At 39.3% G+C, this 18,413-nt stretch overlaps 1 protein-coding gene across 1 annotated transcript in view; it reads right to left on the bottom strand.

Annotated features, from left to right (window-relative positions):
* The window catches only part of RERE (arginine-glutamic acid dipeptide repeats), a 408,992-nt gene that overhangs the window by 304,220 nt on the left and 86,359 nt on the right, over window positions 1-18,413 (bottom strand). Inside the window, exon 7 of the mRNA XM_036256631.1 lies at window positions 17,736-17,811. The gene's annotated coding sequence lies outside the window, so the exon portion shown is untranslated. The remainder of the gene's footprint in view (window positions 1-17,735; window positions 17,812-18,413) is intronic.

Genomic DNA, 18,413 nt, shown 5'->3' with positions numbered 1-18,413 from the left:
ATACAACTCAATAAAAGGAAGATAAACAATCCAATTAAAAAATGGGCAGAGGACCTCAATAAAGACTTCTCCAAACAAGACACAGAAATGGCCAAGAGACATATGAAGAAATGTTCAGTGTCACTAATTATTAGAGAGATGCAAATTAAAACAACTATGAGCCCTGGCCGGTTTGGCTCAGCGGGTGGAGCGTCGGCCTGCGGTCCAGATAGACCCGGGTTCGGTTCCCGCTAAGGACACGTACCTTGGTTGCAGTTTGTCCCCGGCCCTGGTTGGGTTGTGCGGGTGGCAACCACTTGATGTGTCCCTTTCACATCTATGTTTCTCTCTCTCTCCCTCCCTCCCACTCTATCTTAACAAAAAATGGAAAAATATCCTTGGGTAAGGATAAAAAACAACAACAACAACAACTATGAGATATCACCTCACACCTACCAGAATGGCTGCCATCAACAAATCTTCAAACAAGTGCTGGTAAGGATGTAGAGAAAAGGGGACTCTAGTACACAGCTGGTGGGAATGCAGACTGGTGCAGCCACTATGGAAAACAATGTGTTTCCTCAAAAAAATAAAAATGGAACTTCCATTTGACCCAGTGATTCCACTTCTAGGAATATATCCTAAGAAGCCTGAAACACCAGTCAGAAAGAATATATACACCCTATGTTCACAGCAATGCTATTTACAATAGATAAGATCTGGAAACAACCCAAGTGTCCATCAGTAAATGAGTAGATATAAAAGCTGTGGTAGTCCAGCCGGTGTGGCTCAGTGGCATTGACCCCTGCAACCAAGATGTTGCTGCTTCGATTCCCACTCAGGGAACATGCCTAGATTGTGGGCCAAATCCCCAGTGGGGGGCATAAGGGGGGTAGACAACTGATGTTCTCTCTCATCGATGTTTCTCTCTCTCCCTCTCCCTTCCCCTCTCTCTCTAAAAATGAATTAAAAAAAAAAAAGCTGTGGTATATTTACATAATGGAGTATTATGTAACTGTAAGAAAGAACAATCTCTTACCCTTTGGGGCAACATGGAGGGACCTAGAGAGTATTATGCTGAGTGAAAAAGCCAGTCAGATAAAGATGAGTACCACATGATCTCACATATTTATAGAATATCATGAACAAAATAAGCTGACAATCAAAACAGATCCAGAGACATGGAAGTAGGGAACAGACTGACAAACCTCAGAGGGAAGGAGGGGGTGGAGCAGTTGGGAAGAGATAAACCAAAGAACTTATATGCATAAATGTATAACCAATGGACACAGACAATAGTTTGGGGAAAGCAGGAGAGGGGTGGGAGCAAGAAGGAGGGGGTCATTGGGAGGGGAAAGGGGAGACATCTGTAATACTTTCAACAATAAAGATAAATAAAAAATTAATTAACTGCTGAAAGAGATACCACTCAGAAGCAACCTCAGAAATTCTCAGAAACTGAAGGCAATATTGAAGACTATAGTAAAGGTGGAGATACAAACAAAAATTTGGTTCAAAGTCTACATAACAAACACTTAGACCCCTAGATCTTCTCCCCTCTTCTAACAAATCAGGCTAGTGAACTTCTCGCACCTCAGCATGGGAAGTGAGGTTCTCTGCAGAAATTAAGTCGGAGAGGCTCCAGAGCCACTAGGGACTGAAAACAGAGGGACTGAGTAGAAGTCTAGTTGCTGAACTGGGAGACTCAACATCAACCTACCACAAATACCAGAATATTACTAGGCAGACTTATAGCTTTCCAAAAGAGACTAAAGGATGCGTCCTCTGTATTTTGGTAAAGTCCCAAAGAAAAAAACTATAGTTACTGACTTTTGGAGAATCCCAAACAAAAGAGCCAACTGGCTACCAAACTATAATGAAGTCCACTGAACAGAGCTGCTAATCAGCTTTATAGAACCTCATTCTTAAATATGAAATGACAGCCCAGAATTATCACACATTTTAGGAACACCTCTAACATGAAAGAAGGTAAAACAAACAAAAAAATTAAAAATTAAAAAATTAAAGATAGTAATCTTAGAGAGATAAATGAAACATGGTAAGTTCACCTACAATCAAATGTGAGAACAGAATAAAGATATTTGTCATAAATTAACAAATAAAACTGAAACCAACTCAGATACAAAGAACAAACTGATAGCTGCCACAGGGAAAGGAGAGTTAGGGGCCTGGGTAAAAAGATGAAGGGATTAAGAAGTACAAACTGGTAGTCACAGGGATGTAAAGTACAGTATAGGGAATATACTCAATAATAATGTAAAAACAATGTATGGTTCTAGGTCAGTACTTGAAATATAGAGGAGATAAATGGTGACAGACGAAGACTTGACTTGGGGTGTACAGATGATGTGTAGAATTGTGCACCTGAAACCGATATAATTTTTGTTAACCAGTGTCACCACAATAAATTCAATTTTTAAAAATTCCTGGATAATGTTTCAAACTATTTTCCTGTTTGACATTTAATTTGTGCAACTGCTTGTTCTACTAAGCAAATAAACAGTCTTACTGTGGCCCTTCCAATAAATTAAGACCTAGTAATTTGAGTCCTTCCAAAGAACTTTTATTAAAGAGTAGATGTCAATATTGCAGGGTTTTTGTCTTGTTTTTTTGTTGCTAATACCAAAAAACACAGAAAGCTCGCTGTAATATTATATATGTGTAAGGTATCACCTCCATATATTTAACACTAAAAAATGTTTTTTAAAAAAAGCTTAGTAAACAAAAACATTTTTAAAGATAATCAAGAGCCATTTTCCAATCTACTCCTAAGAGACTACATTAAAATATATAATTTTAAAGTAAAATAAAAAATTTTTATTTACACATACACTCACACACATATTTTTTTCTTTTCTTAAACCAGGTTATCTACTTCTGTATGCAAGCACTCTGGCTGTTTGTGCAAAGTATAATCTGGCCCAAATAAGAAATCTTGAAAGCAATACAAAAGGAAGTCATTTCAACTGGCATTTTACTTAAACGCATACAAGTCACTGTTGCTGTTGAGGTTCACAACTAGCAAAGACTTGAATACACCACTGCTTCTACCCAGCTATTTTTACATTATTAGTAGATAATCTGGTGAGCTTACGGTAAATACAGCTGTGAACACAGCAGCACACACTATCTGGAGGTTTCTGACTTAAGCAGTTTTTCAAATGCACAGTATATTCACTCTATTTTGTTCCTTTGAAGCTCAACAGCCACATATAAACTGACGCTTTGTTAAAACCACAACTAAAAAAGCTCATTCACTTGGTGGAAAACAAAATTTGAGAAACAGATATAACTGTTCATCTCTAAAACCAAGTGATTAGCCCTAGCCGGTATTGCTCAGCGGTTAGAGCATAGGCTTGGGGACCGAAGGGTCACAGGTTGAATTCTGGTCCAGGGCATGTACCTTAGTTGCAGGTTCAATCCCCAACCCTGGTCGAGCCATATGGGAAACAACCAATAGATGTGTCTCTCTCATATGAATGTTTCTGTTTCTTTCTCTCCATCCCCCCTCCCCCGCCCCTTCTCTCTCTCTCTAAAAATCAATGGAAAAATATCCTTGGGTGAGGATTAACCAAAATAAAATAAATAAATAAAAACTGAGTGATTATTTCAAATCTTACTAGCATAAATACTTCAATTTTATAAAGGATTTCCCAGCCTGGCCGGTGTGGCTCAGTGGACTAAGCGTTGTCCCATAAACTGAGAGGTCTCGGTTCAATTCCCTGTCAGGGCATAAACCCAGGTTTCAGGCTCAATCCCCAGTGAGGGGCATTCAGGAGGCAGCCAATCTAGGTTTCTCTCTCACATTGATGTTTCTATCTCTCTCTCCCTTCCTCTCTCTCTAAAATATCAATTAAAAAATATTTTTTTTAAAAAAAGGATTCCCCATACCTATCTACCATATTCTTAAACACTCTTCCTAAGTATCTTCAGATTAATCCTCTAAATATTAAAATGTTTTCTACTTCCTAAAGTGATTCACATCTATTACCTCATTTTAATCCCAAAACCTAAACACCACAGTCATCTTAATCTACCTACAGAATGCTACTTCCCTCAACCTCTTGATGCATCAACCAGTTAATTTTATTAACCGGCAGCCTCTTCTAGCTACCTTCTTATCATTCTTTCTCTTATTGTCAAGCATTTCAATATTTTCTTACCAACTGCAAACTAGCTTCCATACATCACTGGCCATAGTCTACCTCCTTGGCTGCTCTGCTCTCACCAAATACTCCTGATTAAGTAAGTGCTATTTTTTCAACAGTGTTTTCCCTGTTCTCATTCTCTAGTCCAAAGCCTAGCACAATGTGATTGTACTGTCACTCCCACTTTGAAGCATCTCCTCCCTTTTTATCCTTTTATGTTGCTGTACCTTTCAGACCTCTTTCTCAAATCATTCTTCCACTTCCTCCTCTAGCCAGTATATTGGCTTTTCTTTTCCAATAACTACAAGTGCAAGCATTACCGCAGCATTAGCTCCTTCTATTTAAGTTTCGGTGAGCATCCTCTGGTTAACAGCTTGGGGTGGGGTGGGGGAGGCTAGAGGAGGCCCTTTTACAGAGATCACCTTTGTAGGATAAGAGGTGGTCAAGTTAAAAACGGGGTCAAGATGTGGCTTGGAATCCTGGCCTCACCACTCACTAGCTGTGGGGCCTTGGTCAAATGGCTTCTCTCTAATCTGTTTCCTCCTTTGTACTTCAGAGGCAATTAAACCTGCAAGAATCAAGTAATTCATGCAAAGACAGAACAATATTAAGGAAATGAAATAACCCATAATCCCATTATACAGAGATTAGCACTATTAACATTTTGTATATTTCTTCCTAATCTTTTCCCTTAGCCTCTGTGAGTAAATGTGAGTGTGCACATAACTGGAACCAAGCTACATAAACAGATGGGCATCTTACAGTTTTATCCATTGAGCTTTACATTAAGATATTTTTTGTATCATGATTTTTAAAGGATGCATGATATATTTTTTTAAGGATAAGCCATGATTCAACATTCCCCTGGTGGGCACTTAAACCGAGAAATCACTATCTTTAATTTCTTCTCTGTTACTTTTTTCCCCCCCATTCCCAGAAAAAATATCTTCCTCCTTTTCTATTCCACCTGTGAGCCAAAAATGGTTAACAATGGCTAATAAATCACATAGCATTGTGAGAAAAACATTTTTACCAAGGAAGAATAAAAATGTGGCTTAATGACTGATGTAAATTAGCCCTGGTGGGTGTGGCTCAGTCGGTTGTACGTAGTCCTGTACATCAACAGGTTGCTGGTTCAATTCCAGGTCAGGGCACAACCCAGGGTTTCAGGCTGGATTCCTGGTAGGCAGCGTGCAAGAGGCAGCAGATAGATGTTCTACTCTCACAGCGATGTTTCCCTTCCTCTCTCCCTTTTCCTTCCCCTCTCTCTAAATCAATAAAGAAAAAAAAATTTTTTTAATCCTCACCCAAGATTATTTTCCTATTTATCATCAGGAAGGGCGAGGGGTGGTGGTAGTAGACATCACCTGTTTGCCTCCCGCATGACCCAACCAAGGCTGGGGACAACCACAACAGAGGTACATGCCCTTGACCGGAATCAAACCCACTACTCATTGGTCCGTGGGCCAACGGTCTAACCGCTGAGCCAAACTGGCCAGGGCAGGAAAAAGTTTTTTGTTTTTTTGTTTTTTATCCTCACCCGAGGACATTTTTCCTTTTTTTTTTTTGTTCAGATAGAGCCGGAGGGAGAGAGAGGAAGAGAGAGAGAGAGAAACATCAATGTGAAGGAACACATCGAGTGGCTGCCACCCGCACGACCAACCAGGGCCGGGGACAAACTGCAACCGAGGTACGTGCCCTTAGCGGGAACCGAACCCGGGTCTCTCTGTACCTCAGGCCGACGCTCCAACCGCTGAGCCAAACCGGCCAGGGCAGGAAAAAGTATTTTTAAAATTTAGCTAACTAGCATGCCCAGAAGTTATCTTTGGAAGGTTCAGAAATCATCATGCTCCTTTTAATTTGTTTTGTCTTCCTCCACTGAAATGTTAAGTGCTATGAGGACAAGAAACTTATTTATTTGTTTCTTCAGCAACTAAAACAGTACCTAGAGCATAATTAGTACTCACTATATTAAGTATTAGCTATCATTATGTGCCAGGCATATTCCTAAAAATTTTGCACACCCTATGAGGTAGAGTTATCATTTTCACTACAGTCATAAGGAGGCTAAATAACTTATACTAGGTCTCACAGTAAGTGGTAGAATAAGGAATGAAACTCAGGTAAGCCCTGGCTGGTTTGGCTCAGCAGTCAGAGCATCAGCCCACAAATCAAAGAGCCACAGGTTCAATTCTGGTCAAGGGCACATACCTCAGTTGCGGTTCATCCCCGGCCCTGGTCAGGGTCACACGGGAGGCAATTGATCGATGTGTCTCCCTCACATCAATGTCTTGTTCTCATCCCCCCTCCCCCTCTATCTGAAGAGAAATGGAAAAATCCTTGGGTGAGGATTAAAAGAGAAACCCAGGTTCGGTTCCTGCTGAGGGCACATACCTCGGTTGTAGTTTGCACCTGGCCCTGGTTGGGTTGTGCGAGTGGCAGCCACTCGATGTGTCCCTTTCATGTCGACGTGTCTGTCTGTCTGTCTGTCTGTCTCTCTCTCTCCTTCCCACTCTATCTGAACAAAAAATGGAAAAATGTCCTCGGGTAAGGATAAAAAACCAAAAAACAAACTATACTGAATAGTTTAATTAATTACACCAGCAGAGCTCCAGGTGATGGCATTAAAAATTGAGTATGGTTATGCTAATTTCCATGCTAATTAAATGCCAACATTACTGTTTTATTGTTTTTTTATTACAAATATGTATTATGTCAACTATATCAAGGACTAGATAGATTTTGGAGGGCAAGTCTACAACCATGAAAATCTGGGATCAAGAAATATGGTCTCGAAAAGAAAAACATACTTACACATGCACTTTGGAAATAACCTGTTTAGATCTAAAATACTTCCTTCCCTCTATTTTTCCTTAGACTCAGCACTCTCTGCTGCCAATCTAAATGTTATTTATTTTAATTAAAGAAAACATTTTCTATATCAGTTACATTGATATTACCAGATTTTTCTTTAAAAATGCTACACTCTCCTCATCCAGGTTATTTTAAGAAGGACCTGTTTCTCCAATGACTTAAAAGATGTCTCAAACTAAACCAAGCTCCATTCCCCCCTATCCCAGCAGAACCCAACACCATCCCTACCAGTTCCTCCAACAACAACCCATGGTCTATCAGTAAATGGGTCCTTTGCAAAAGGCATCACATTCACTCTATGTATAAACAGTGTTCACTCAACTTGGCTTTTGACTTTTGCTCCTTTTTAAAAAAAATGTAGTGGAGAGCCTTAGAAGCCTGTGGAGCTATCTCAAGACAAAGACAACAGTAAGGAGACCAGAAAGACCACTGAGAAAAATATGTCCGTCACATGACAACCTATTTTACAGCTTGAAAAGCCTGACTTTGTCATAGGCCTATATTCAAAGACACAAAGCTACTCAATCTTAAATACTTTCCAATAACTTGAAGCCAAAAACTCATTTTATAATTTAAAGGTGACCAAACATGAACAGAGACATTTCTAAACCCTTCTATTAATCATCCAGCCAAAGGCCAAAATGCTGTTAGTCAATAGCTCACTAAGTCCCTTTGGTACAGTGTAACAAGAGGTAAGAGACAGGGGGAAACATTTTAACCATGTTAATTGTCTCCACTGAACTAACATTTATTTGTTTGAGTTTTACAGACTAATCTTGGAATAACAAACAAAGAACCAGTTTGGGGGGGTGAGGGGGTGGCTGGCTTCCTATGTCATTATAAAATGGATGGTTCTACTGGCTACTCTGACTACACAATAGCAAGCAAAACCCTTTGACCTTGAAAAAGCATAGTAAATGTAATATCTACTAATAAATAAAACCAAAAATAAATCTCTCACAAGTAAACTATTACAAGAGTAAACAAAAGCTTGTCTTGTTCTATCATTTGCTTAAAAGCAAGCACAGTGGCAGTAGGAGAAGGATTAAGAAACACAGCCAGACAAGTCCATAAAACCTCCAGTGTAAGATAAAACCACCCTGCAGGAGCAGCCAATGCATTCTGACCTAACAGCTGTACACAGTTGCACTAATTAAAATGAAAGGCTAGTCTGCATAACACACAGGCAATTCACTGAACCTTACTGACAAGTTGGCAGGGTTCACCATCACACTCTTTCCCCCACCCCACTCCCGAAGACCTACAATGTAAACAATAAATTGGCACAAAGCTGAAGGTACCCAGTTGAAAATATACACACATTCAAGCATTTCAGAAATAATCAAAACCATGTAGACTGGAACGTATCCTATAGGAACACAGGCTATAAAAACCCATACACACACAAAGGAAGTGGTACAACTACATTACGTCAGCTCTCGCCTCAATTCATAAATGCAAAACCACAAAACAAGACAAAAATCTAAATGGCCTTTTTTTCTGGAAATCTTCTTAGAGTGAATGAATGTAGGTTGAGTCTCTAAATATGTTACTGCACAGTACTTGTTGATGCATCACTTTCAACAGCCACGGGGAGGGAAAAAGTGTAATCTTAGTCAATTCTATCATGCAACCAGATCAAATAACATTTCAAGCTCTGCCTGCCAAGCGCGCCAGGGCCTGCCAGAGTACAATGAGCACTCAAGTGCTCTGGACTGAAAACCACCTTTCACTGGTCCCAGGGATCTTTATAAAACAGTTTAAACACTACTAAATTACAGAGTTGGAAAAAAACAAATACAAGCTTCTAACTGCTGCTCCCACACTATTGTGAAGTTACTGTAAAGCCTCTAAAATGTCTGCCTTGTGTTATTTTACTAGGCAATGTAAATACTCAGAAAGGCAATTGCCTCTTAGAGCCTAAATCTAACACACACAAAAATGTAGAGATGGTTGTGCATCTGGAAATAATTGCCCACAGATCAACGGGCTTACATGGGATATTGTTCCCATCTGTAAGATTTCTAATCATGTCTACTTTAAAGTTGGAGAAGGAAGGAAGGAAGGAAGGAAGGAAGGAAGGAAGGAAGGAAGGAAGGAAGGAAGGAAGGAAGGAAGGAAGGAAGGAAGGAAGGAAAAAGGGAGGGAGGGAGGGAGGGACTCAATATAGTAATTTTGGCACAGAGGACTTTGTCAACTCTGTTATCAACTTTTACTCAGTGTCTCAATCTTAAAGCACAATGACACACAATTTCAAAGGGAAAATTTAATCTCTCTGTTGACCCCCGGCATTCATTCACATACCTCCCCCAACACTTTTTTAAAAAATTTCCATATGGCTGAGTGGAGGCCTAACAATGCCCGAAGGAGAACAGTGGCACATGTGCACCAGGAAAAGAGTAAAACAAAGTAACCTGTTACAGGAGTTTCTTTCTCAGCAAAGAGTAGCCAAGCAGGTCTCCCCATAGTTTCCAAGAGAGTACAAGATTTGAGTAAACAAGGGGAAGGGGGCCGGAAAGCCACCATCTCACACCAGAAAAAAAAAAAATGTTTAACAATTTAAACTTCAAGCAACCTTCTTCAAAACTATCTCTGCATTTTAGCTACTTCGGTAAAATAGCCATATTTTTGGTCTTTGAAACAAATTATTTGTAAGATACCCCCAAATTACTTTATAATCAAGTCCATCAAATCAATTTTATTTTTAAATTTAAATTTACTCCACAATAAGCAGTGAAGTTTCTGATCAGTGACTTCTGGATTACACATTGTTCATCTTCAATAAAGCTTTCCTTTCAGAGAAGACAAAAATACACACAATGTTCTTTAAAAATCGTGTTTTCTCTGCCCTAAAGATGTTTCCTAACTGATTTATTTGGGACCAGTAAATCCAGCCGAAATGCAGTGGGTCAAAACCAATACCGATTCCTGATTCCTGGAAAGTCACTACCATTCTTAATAACACCCAAGTTGTTCATCTTTCTAGGGTCAGCTACAACACTCCCATACACCCACCTCCAAGAGCCCCTGCGCCCACACTTCATCAACTTCCTGGCCTGAGACCCGCATCCCTTTCACAGCCCAAGGCGCTGGCCACTTGCCTGCGGCCGGTCAGCGGCAGGAGCTGAACCTGAGAGCCTCGTCCTCCTCCGGCGCAGGGCCCGCACACTCAGGCCGGAGGGCAGGGGCGGGGCGGGCTGGGGCTCAGGGCATGAAATGCACTTGCTAAACAAAAGGAGGCCCGGGCGGATGCAGGGCAGCGCAGAGAAGCGGTAGCAAGTCCCCACAGCTCGGAGGCTCCGGGAGGGGTGTCGGGAGAGGAGTCGGTGGCCACGCGGCCCCCCGCCAGCGGCTGGGGGGATGCAGCCGCACTCCTTCAGCCCCAGAGGCTGGGCCAACACTGCCACATGCTTGAGACCCAGACACCGGGAGAGAAAGAGCAGCCTCCCCAAGGCGGCGGTGGGCAGCAAAACCCGGGCTGGAGTTCGGTCTGCTCCTCGCGCGCTCCTGCCCGCAGCCAACACAGACCCGCGCGCGCGCACACACAGCGCCCCTGCAGTTTTATCTCCTTCCTAGCTTGGCTAGCCTCTCTTCTCCGGAATCCTCCCTCCCCTGCTGACAGCCGGAACTGAGCGGCTCCGTGATTGATGGCAGCTCTTGATAGCGTGGTCAGCTAGAAAATGCATCTGTAAGCAAGATATTAAAGAGGCAGCGCATCGCCTTGAGTGATCAGCAGTTCACACGTCCTCGAGGTGCCTCTGCTTCTGCCAGGAATATTAATACCAGCTACCTCTGACGTCTAACAAATGCAGATGAAATAACCAGCAATCAAAGACACTCCCAACATGTGTTTGAAAGATGCATAGGACAGAGAATCATTATTTGGTGTCAAACAATAACTGTGACCCCAATTTTCCTTACAATTTAAGAATTTTCTAAGTCATTTGTTTAAAAATCTTCTCTCCAGTCCTTTTACCAAAGAAAATAAAGGTCCATCTTCTATACAAGGCATATAGGGATTCACTGTCTATCCATTAAGGAAGCAAAATAAATGCACATTCCTTGCCAAGTGGCCTTAAATATACATATAACACAGAGGCTACTAGATTCCAGACCTCCCCATTAATTCCATTGTTATGTGCATCTAAATAGAATTACCAACTGTTGATTTAAAATCAGTTTCTTCCTCACACGCAATATGGTAAACATACATCACTTGCTGAAATTTATTAAAATTGAACTACATTCATAACATGTACTCCCTAGTAGTAGCAGCCAAGCAAGATAAATTTTCCTATTAAAAAATGCACTCTATAGAAAATGTTCAAAAATATATTCCTATAGAATATGAATTCAGTGTCAACCCAAATTTGAAAGTCACAAGCTCAAAATATAAATGATCACTTTCAATATCTTTAATATTACACCTTTTATCTTCCAGGCAAGTTTCACTGAACTCTCAAATCATTACATAAATGTTACTGGACTGTCCAAGGTCCAATTATGTCGCTGAATTATTAATAGGTGCTCTCTTAACCAATAGTCAGAGATTTAGACAAGCGATTTGCCCAGTCTCTCAACTGCCAGGGGGGGGGGGGGCACTTGCTGACACAGACAACCAAACTGACATGCTGACATGCATATTTGCTATTTAAACAACATTCTGCTGATCTCTTTTGAAGAAAAATCAGGTTATTCTACGGAGATAGAAATATCTATCTAAAACTACTAATAGCATAGGCTCTGAGAGCAAGAGTGGATGAAGCATAATACTTCTGCCACCCTAAAAGGTGGTTGTGGTCAATACAAATCAGAAGTGGCCTGGCCCTGACCAGGTAGCTCAGTTGGTTAGAACACCGTATCCTGAAACACCAAGGTTGCAAGTTCTATCCCTAGTCAGGGCCCATACAAGAATCAACCAATAAATACATACATAAATAAATGTAACAACAAACTGATATGTCTCTCTCTCTCTCAAGAAAATAATTAATTAAATCAGGCCTGGCCAGTGTGGCTCAGTGGGTTGAGCATCAGCCCATGGACTGAGAGGTCCCAGTTCAATTCCCAATTCCAGGTCAGGGCACATGCCTAGGTTTCAGACTCCATCCCCAGTGTGGGGCGTGTGGGAGGCGACCAATCAATGTCTCTCTCTCTCTCTCTCTCACCTCGATGTTTCTATCTCTTTCTCCCTTCCTCTCTCTTTAAAAAACAAAAAGCAGATGTTGTCTACAGAGCAAGTACAGTTCTGCTATAAGTAAGCTCTGTTATAAGCCCCACTAAACACCATTCCTCAATGAATCCATCCTCAGAAGACATGCAGCTTGAAAATCTGCATATAACCAAGTGGTTCTGAGATCATCCATGTCAGAGATGAATAGACCCTAAAGCCCAGCTACAGAAGCCACTCTTGTACGGGGATACACTTCCATTTTCTAACCAGCTATATCAGACACATGGCAGAGGCTCAAGAGAGTTGTTTTATTTTGTTTTCCTGCAGACCTTTTTAAAAATGGTGGTTTAATGTGAGTGGAAAAGGGCTAGTGAGAACAACCAAACTGCTCTTCTGAATTCATACTGTACCTAGTCTCTCAGGGATTCTAAATGCTTTGACAGCACTTTACGACACTTATATTCTTTTGTCCTTGTCTTGCATCCTCTCTGATAAACCATCCACACTCAGGTCCCAACCTTCCAATTACACCAGTCTTTCAGTTTCCCCAAGGTATTAGGATTTCTACTGCAGGCTATCACTACACCTTCCCAGGAGAACAGGAATATCTCCTTCCCTCCCTGCCACCCTCCTCACCTTCCCACCATACACACAGTTAAAGCCTACTACTCCTTCAGATCTCAGGTCAAATACCACTTTGTCAGAGAAGCTTCCCCCGAGACCCCATTCTAGGTCAAGTTTCTTTGTTATAAATTCTCAAGGAACTGTGTTCCTTTCCTGGAGAGCATTTATCTGTTTGTAGTCCATTGGCATGATTCTCTGATTAATGTCCACAGTCCCCTATAGACAGCAGGTTCCATTGGAGAAAGTTCTATATATTTGCCCATCATAAGGTTTTGGTCAATATGGACCACATACACAAGGGCAGTATACCTTACAGCCTAGGTGTGTAGTAGGCTATACCATCTAGTTTGTGTAAGTACACTATAGGATGTTCACACAATGACAAAATAAAAAAAGACATATTTCTCCAAACATCTCTATCATTAAGTAGTACCTAACTGTATTGAGTGTCAAGCATACAGATCTATGGAATGAATACGTGAATTGAGGGCAAAGACCCTGTTTTATTCCTTTTGAATATTCTCTGCATAGTTCCTGGCACAAAGAAGCCTCTCTCAAATAAGCAGCATCTATCCAAATAAACAGCATTTGTTTTAACCTTTACAAGTCTAGTAAAAGGAAAATTTTCATCCCCTTTATAGAAATGCAAATAATTGTGCTAGGGGTAACTCATAAAAACACCAAGACCCCAACCCTATCTGCAAACTGTACTTTTTTAAAGTTTTTAAGATACAGAAGCCATCATTAATTTACTCAAACCAAGTTCTTCCTACTTGCCTGGCATTTAAGCAAGGGGCAAACAGCAACAGGTAAACTGGATAAATCACTAAATCCTGTACACAAACAGAGCAATATAAATAGAACATAAAAATGAGAGCACATTGTACACTACTTTGTCTTCCAGTTTCTCTGAATGTAAAAGTACTATGAAATTCGAAATCCGGCTGTAAATGAGGGGAAAGGAATAATCCTTCACCTCTCTTTTACCTTAAACTTTTTCTTTATTTTGTCTTTCTCTCTAAAAGACCTCTGTTGCTCTGACAGGGAAGCCTCTGTCAGAGCTCTTTTGAGCTAAGGATTACTAGTCAGTTGTGACATACCATTCCAAAACCACTCTCCCAATTCCTCAAAGTAAAAAATTAATTTTAAACCCCATTATTGTGAGCTTGTATATTAAGAGATCTGTATATAAGAAATGGAAATTGTTCCAATTTTTCAGATGTTTTGCAAATGAGCACATGAAAAGGTGAAAGAAATAGTATGAGAGGAATGAATAAAAAAATTAGATATATCCCATCCTCACCCCCACATTAATCCTCATGGTTATTTTCAGCATTCTACATGGCACTGCTTAGTTCCCACAACTCACCCTGGCCCCTTGTCTGTGTCATTGCTTCCTTTTGTCCTAAGTTCCATTCCACATAAATTCCAGCTCCAGGTTTTATACCATCCCTCATTTATCAAAACAACCCTGTCAAGTTGAGTACCATTAACAGATAATGAGAGGAGACAACAGATGCGGTTAGAAGCAAAGCACTCCATATTCCACAGGCCTCAGCATGCAGCCCAGTGAGCTGACATCTGACTTTACCCTAACAGTTATAATTAAATACAAAGTCTAGTTAAACTAACATTAAAGCTGTGACCAGGAACAGTACACAGGGGGAATGTGAAGTATAACCTTAGCACTAGTTGAACAGGACCCAGGTTATTCCAGATGCTTTACCTCAAACAACTACCCCCTGCATTTACTCACTCTGCTACTCTGATTCTGTCACAGCAAGGAAGACCTGTGGCCACATCTTCCAAAGATGGTGGCTTTGACCTACTTCTTAAGACCACCAAAAGGGGAAGGAGACTGCATTTTTATATGCAAGTTGAAAAGTAACATTGATCTAACAATAACTAGTGAGGTCTGCCAAAATTATAATTATCAAGTTGAGACAATCAGCATTCTTTTTCAAGCATTATCTAGTAAAGTCATTCAGGTCAAGTAACTTAACTCACCCCGCTGTCAAAATGTCAGAAGAATATCAAAGTCAAGCAAACATTGACTGAATCAAGGGTTGTTCTAGTACTAGTTCTATGTTTTTGCATACTATCCTAAGATGGGGAGGTTTTGTTTTGTATTACTATGCAGAATACAGAGTTATAATTTTAAACAAACCATCAACTTCTTTCCTTTGTCCAACTCACAAAATGGTACCACACAACAAAACCTCTAGTTTTCAAAAAAAAAGAATATATATATTTTTTGAAGTCCTTTTGGATTTTGACTAATATACATTCCTACAGAAAATGCAAACAATTCCATTCAACAAGCTGAAGTACATCTCTTCAGACTCTCTTCTAGAACTCATGTATACAAACATACACAAATATTTAAAAACATATATATTCATTTGTCTGGGGGTTCATTCCCTTGATTTTTATTTCATGAAAATGAAATCCTACATGCTATATGACAACTTGTTTCTCTCACCATACAGCAGATCATTAACATCTGATTCCTTTTTATAGTTGCAGAGAATACTATAGTATGGGAGTGCCATAATTAAAAAGTGCCTAATTATGCCCTGGCCGGTGTGACTCAGTTGGTTGAGCATGGTTCCAAACACTGAAAGATTGCCAGTTTGATTCCTGGTCAGGGCACATGCTAGGGTTGTGTGCTCGATCCCTAGTAGAGGGCATGCAAGAAGCAGCCAATCCATGTCTCGCTCTCACATTGATGTTTCTCTCTCACCCTCTCCCTTCCTGTATCTCTAAAAATCAATTAAATAAATAATTCTGAAAGTGCTTAATTATCATAACCCAGTTCTATGTGTATCTGTGCATATATTTCTGAATTTCTATACTGTTCAAATCTCTCGTTCAATGGCTTTGCATTTTTTAGTCAAAGAGATTGAATCAAGCTACCCTCCTAAAAGCTGAACCAATCTGTACTCTTCTCAGCAGCAAGCACTGTTCCCACACTAGCATTCTACAGGTCTGTTTGAGTTTTACTTTATGTACTCTCCTGGATTTCCTACCCTCTGGCCATCCTCTGTTTCTTTCCATGACTGCTCCTAAGGATAGGTAGTCAATGTTGAGCCCCTTATCACATTCCAGCATCTCTCAAGAGTGAGAAGATTCATTCTCAAGCTGCTTCTGTGCTGATGGCAATTTTTTTTTCCAGCTCCGAGCTTGCTTCTTAGCAACAGATCCACATTTCAAATGCCCTCTGGGCTCCATCAAGATAGTATACCACAGACACTCTCAAATCATCCTAAACCAAATCAATGTTCTTCCCCACATGTCCTGGTTTCCCCCACATAATCCCAGGATACTCCTGTTACCCTGGTATAAGCATTAATACCATGTCTTTTTTTTTTTTATTACAAAAGAAAGAAAATTATGACATATCCTAAAATGTATGTGAAATCAGAATTAGCACATTAAATGTAAAATAATTCTCGGCTTTTAGCATTACCAAATGACTTTTATTATTTTAATAACAGGTAACTATCATCTAATCCATAGTTTTCAAGTCTTAAGTAAATCAAGGTCAGGTATTTACTAATATGAATTTTTAAAATGATTTTCCTACATAATTTCATTTATCACCTCATTTCCCATTCAGCCAACATTTAATGATCAACTCAATTTCTTTGTAGGTAAAGAACAGAAATATAATTTGGTTGGTGATGACAATTATATCCATAGAAACAGACTTAACAGAAAACCATGGACATACATGTTGTAATAATTAAGAAAATATTCTAAAATGTTAAGGAAAAGTGAGTGTTTATGTCCTTTAATGCCAGAATCTTAGTATCTGCTTTTATATTTAAGAATAACACTTATTAGTTAATTTCCACCTAGATAATGTTGGAATCTACATAAAATATTCTTAAAAAATAAGTAGAAATAATATCAGATTCTAAAATTCAAGGAAGCTAATTTTTAGTGAAATTAAAAACAGTACATACTCAATATATAGATACAACATTAAAGATGAATGTTAATTACAACTTTCCTTTTTGTTTAACACTTTCTAACAGCCCAAACATATATTTGAGTGATAAACTGCTAATATGTATTTAAAGTGTAATTTCATAAAGTACAAAATTATCGACATTAAAATAAAATATATTCAGAGAGGGAAGGGGGAGGGTGGGAACAACAGCTTGCAACACATCAAATCCCTTTTTTCCAAGAACAGAGGGCAGATGTTCAGTGTGCACTCACAGCAAACTCATCTGACACAGTAAGTCAATCAAAGGTCAGGCCTGGAGGTTTTAGTTTTTGGAAGTGGGTAGCCCTCCCAAGGATGCAGGATGTGAAATAAGCCTTAAAGTAACTTAAGAATGAGACAGACAGACCTCTAAAATGGCATATGTTTTAAACATATTTAAGGGCATTTTTATCTCTATTTTAAACTCACAAGAGAGCTCAGATTATACAGATGAAATTATAATGTTCCAATAGAGTGATACTTTGAAAAGGCAAAAATAGAGTTAAGAAGAGAGATTTTTTTCATCTGGAAAAATGCTACAGTTAAAAAAACAAAGAGAGTTTTGTGGAAGAAGTAATAGCTTAGGGACTCAGGACCCTGATAGGATGCATAGAATGGGTCTGATAATATGTGATAAAATCAGTGGGGAGATCCAGCCAGGTTTATTGAAAGTCCATAATCTTAAGACAACTGAAAACCTCAACTGGATTTATTATACCAAGAATTCAAAATTTCAATTAGATGGATAGATATTTGTGCAACTAAAATAACACTTTAAGTCCGAAACACTGCTTTGCCCTTTAAAAAGAATTTTAAGTATGTCTTGTCTGGCACTATACCTCCAATAAACTAATTTTTTAAAAATAACAAATATCTATTTTAGGAAAAATATAAATTTAAATGTTTCAAAAGATTAAATCAGTACCATTTGTCAGGTTCAACATCATAGGCAACATTAATGATCCAGTACTCTTCTGCTTAAAACCCAATCACACTTCTCCCTAGAAAATGTGAAAAGACTCTAGTTCAAAATATCCATTCAAAGATGCAATACATTAGCTAAAACAAAAATCAAAAACCACAGTCTCAAGAATGTTTGACCTTAAGAACACAGGGTGGTTTCTTTTGCTTTGGAGAAGGGAAGTGTTAGGGTTGAGTAAGACTGTCATGAAGATAAATTTTGAACATCCATTTGACATTAATTTTAACTGACTAGAAAAAGCAAATATCTTGTACACAGGAAACAAAACTTAGTACAAAGGAAGACATTCTAACATTTTCATTATTTAATTAATTCTAACAGTGAAACCTAAACACTGACCATCTCCTTCAATCTTCAGAGTAAGCTAACTCTACAGTGAAAAAATATGAGAGCCCTAACAGCAGACTCTGGTATGTTTAAACAATTATAATGTAAAGCATGTTCATTCTCACAAGTGAAAGGAAATGACTGCCAAATGCTTCCTTTACAATCTCTCCAGAATAGAGCAGGTCTCTTTAATGTGAGATTTTCCTAACATTCCAATTGTAGCGCACATTGAACACAGGCACATTAGAGGCTGACCTGGTTCTATTATCTTTTATTGAAGGCCTAGCAGAGATC

The sequence above is a fragment of the Molossus molossus genome, unplaced genomic scaffold, assembly GCF_014108415.1.
Source record: "Molossus molossus isolate mMolMol1 unplaced genomic scaffold, mMolMol1.p scaffold_m16_p_12, whole genome shotgun sequence".
Classification (NCBI taxonomy): Eukaryota; Metazoa; Chordata; class Mammalia; order Chiroptera; family Molossidae; genus Molossus; species Molossus molossus.
This window is presented reverse-complemented; position numbering and strand designations above follow the sequence as displayed.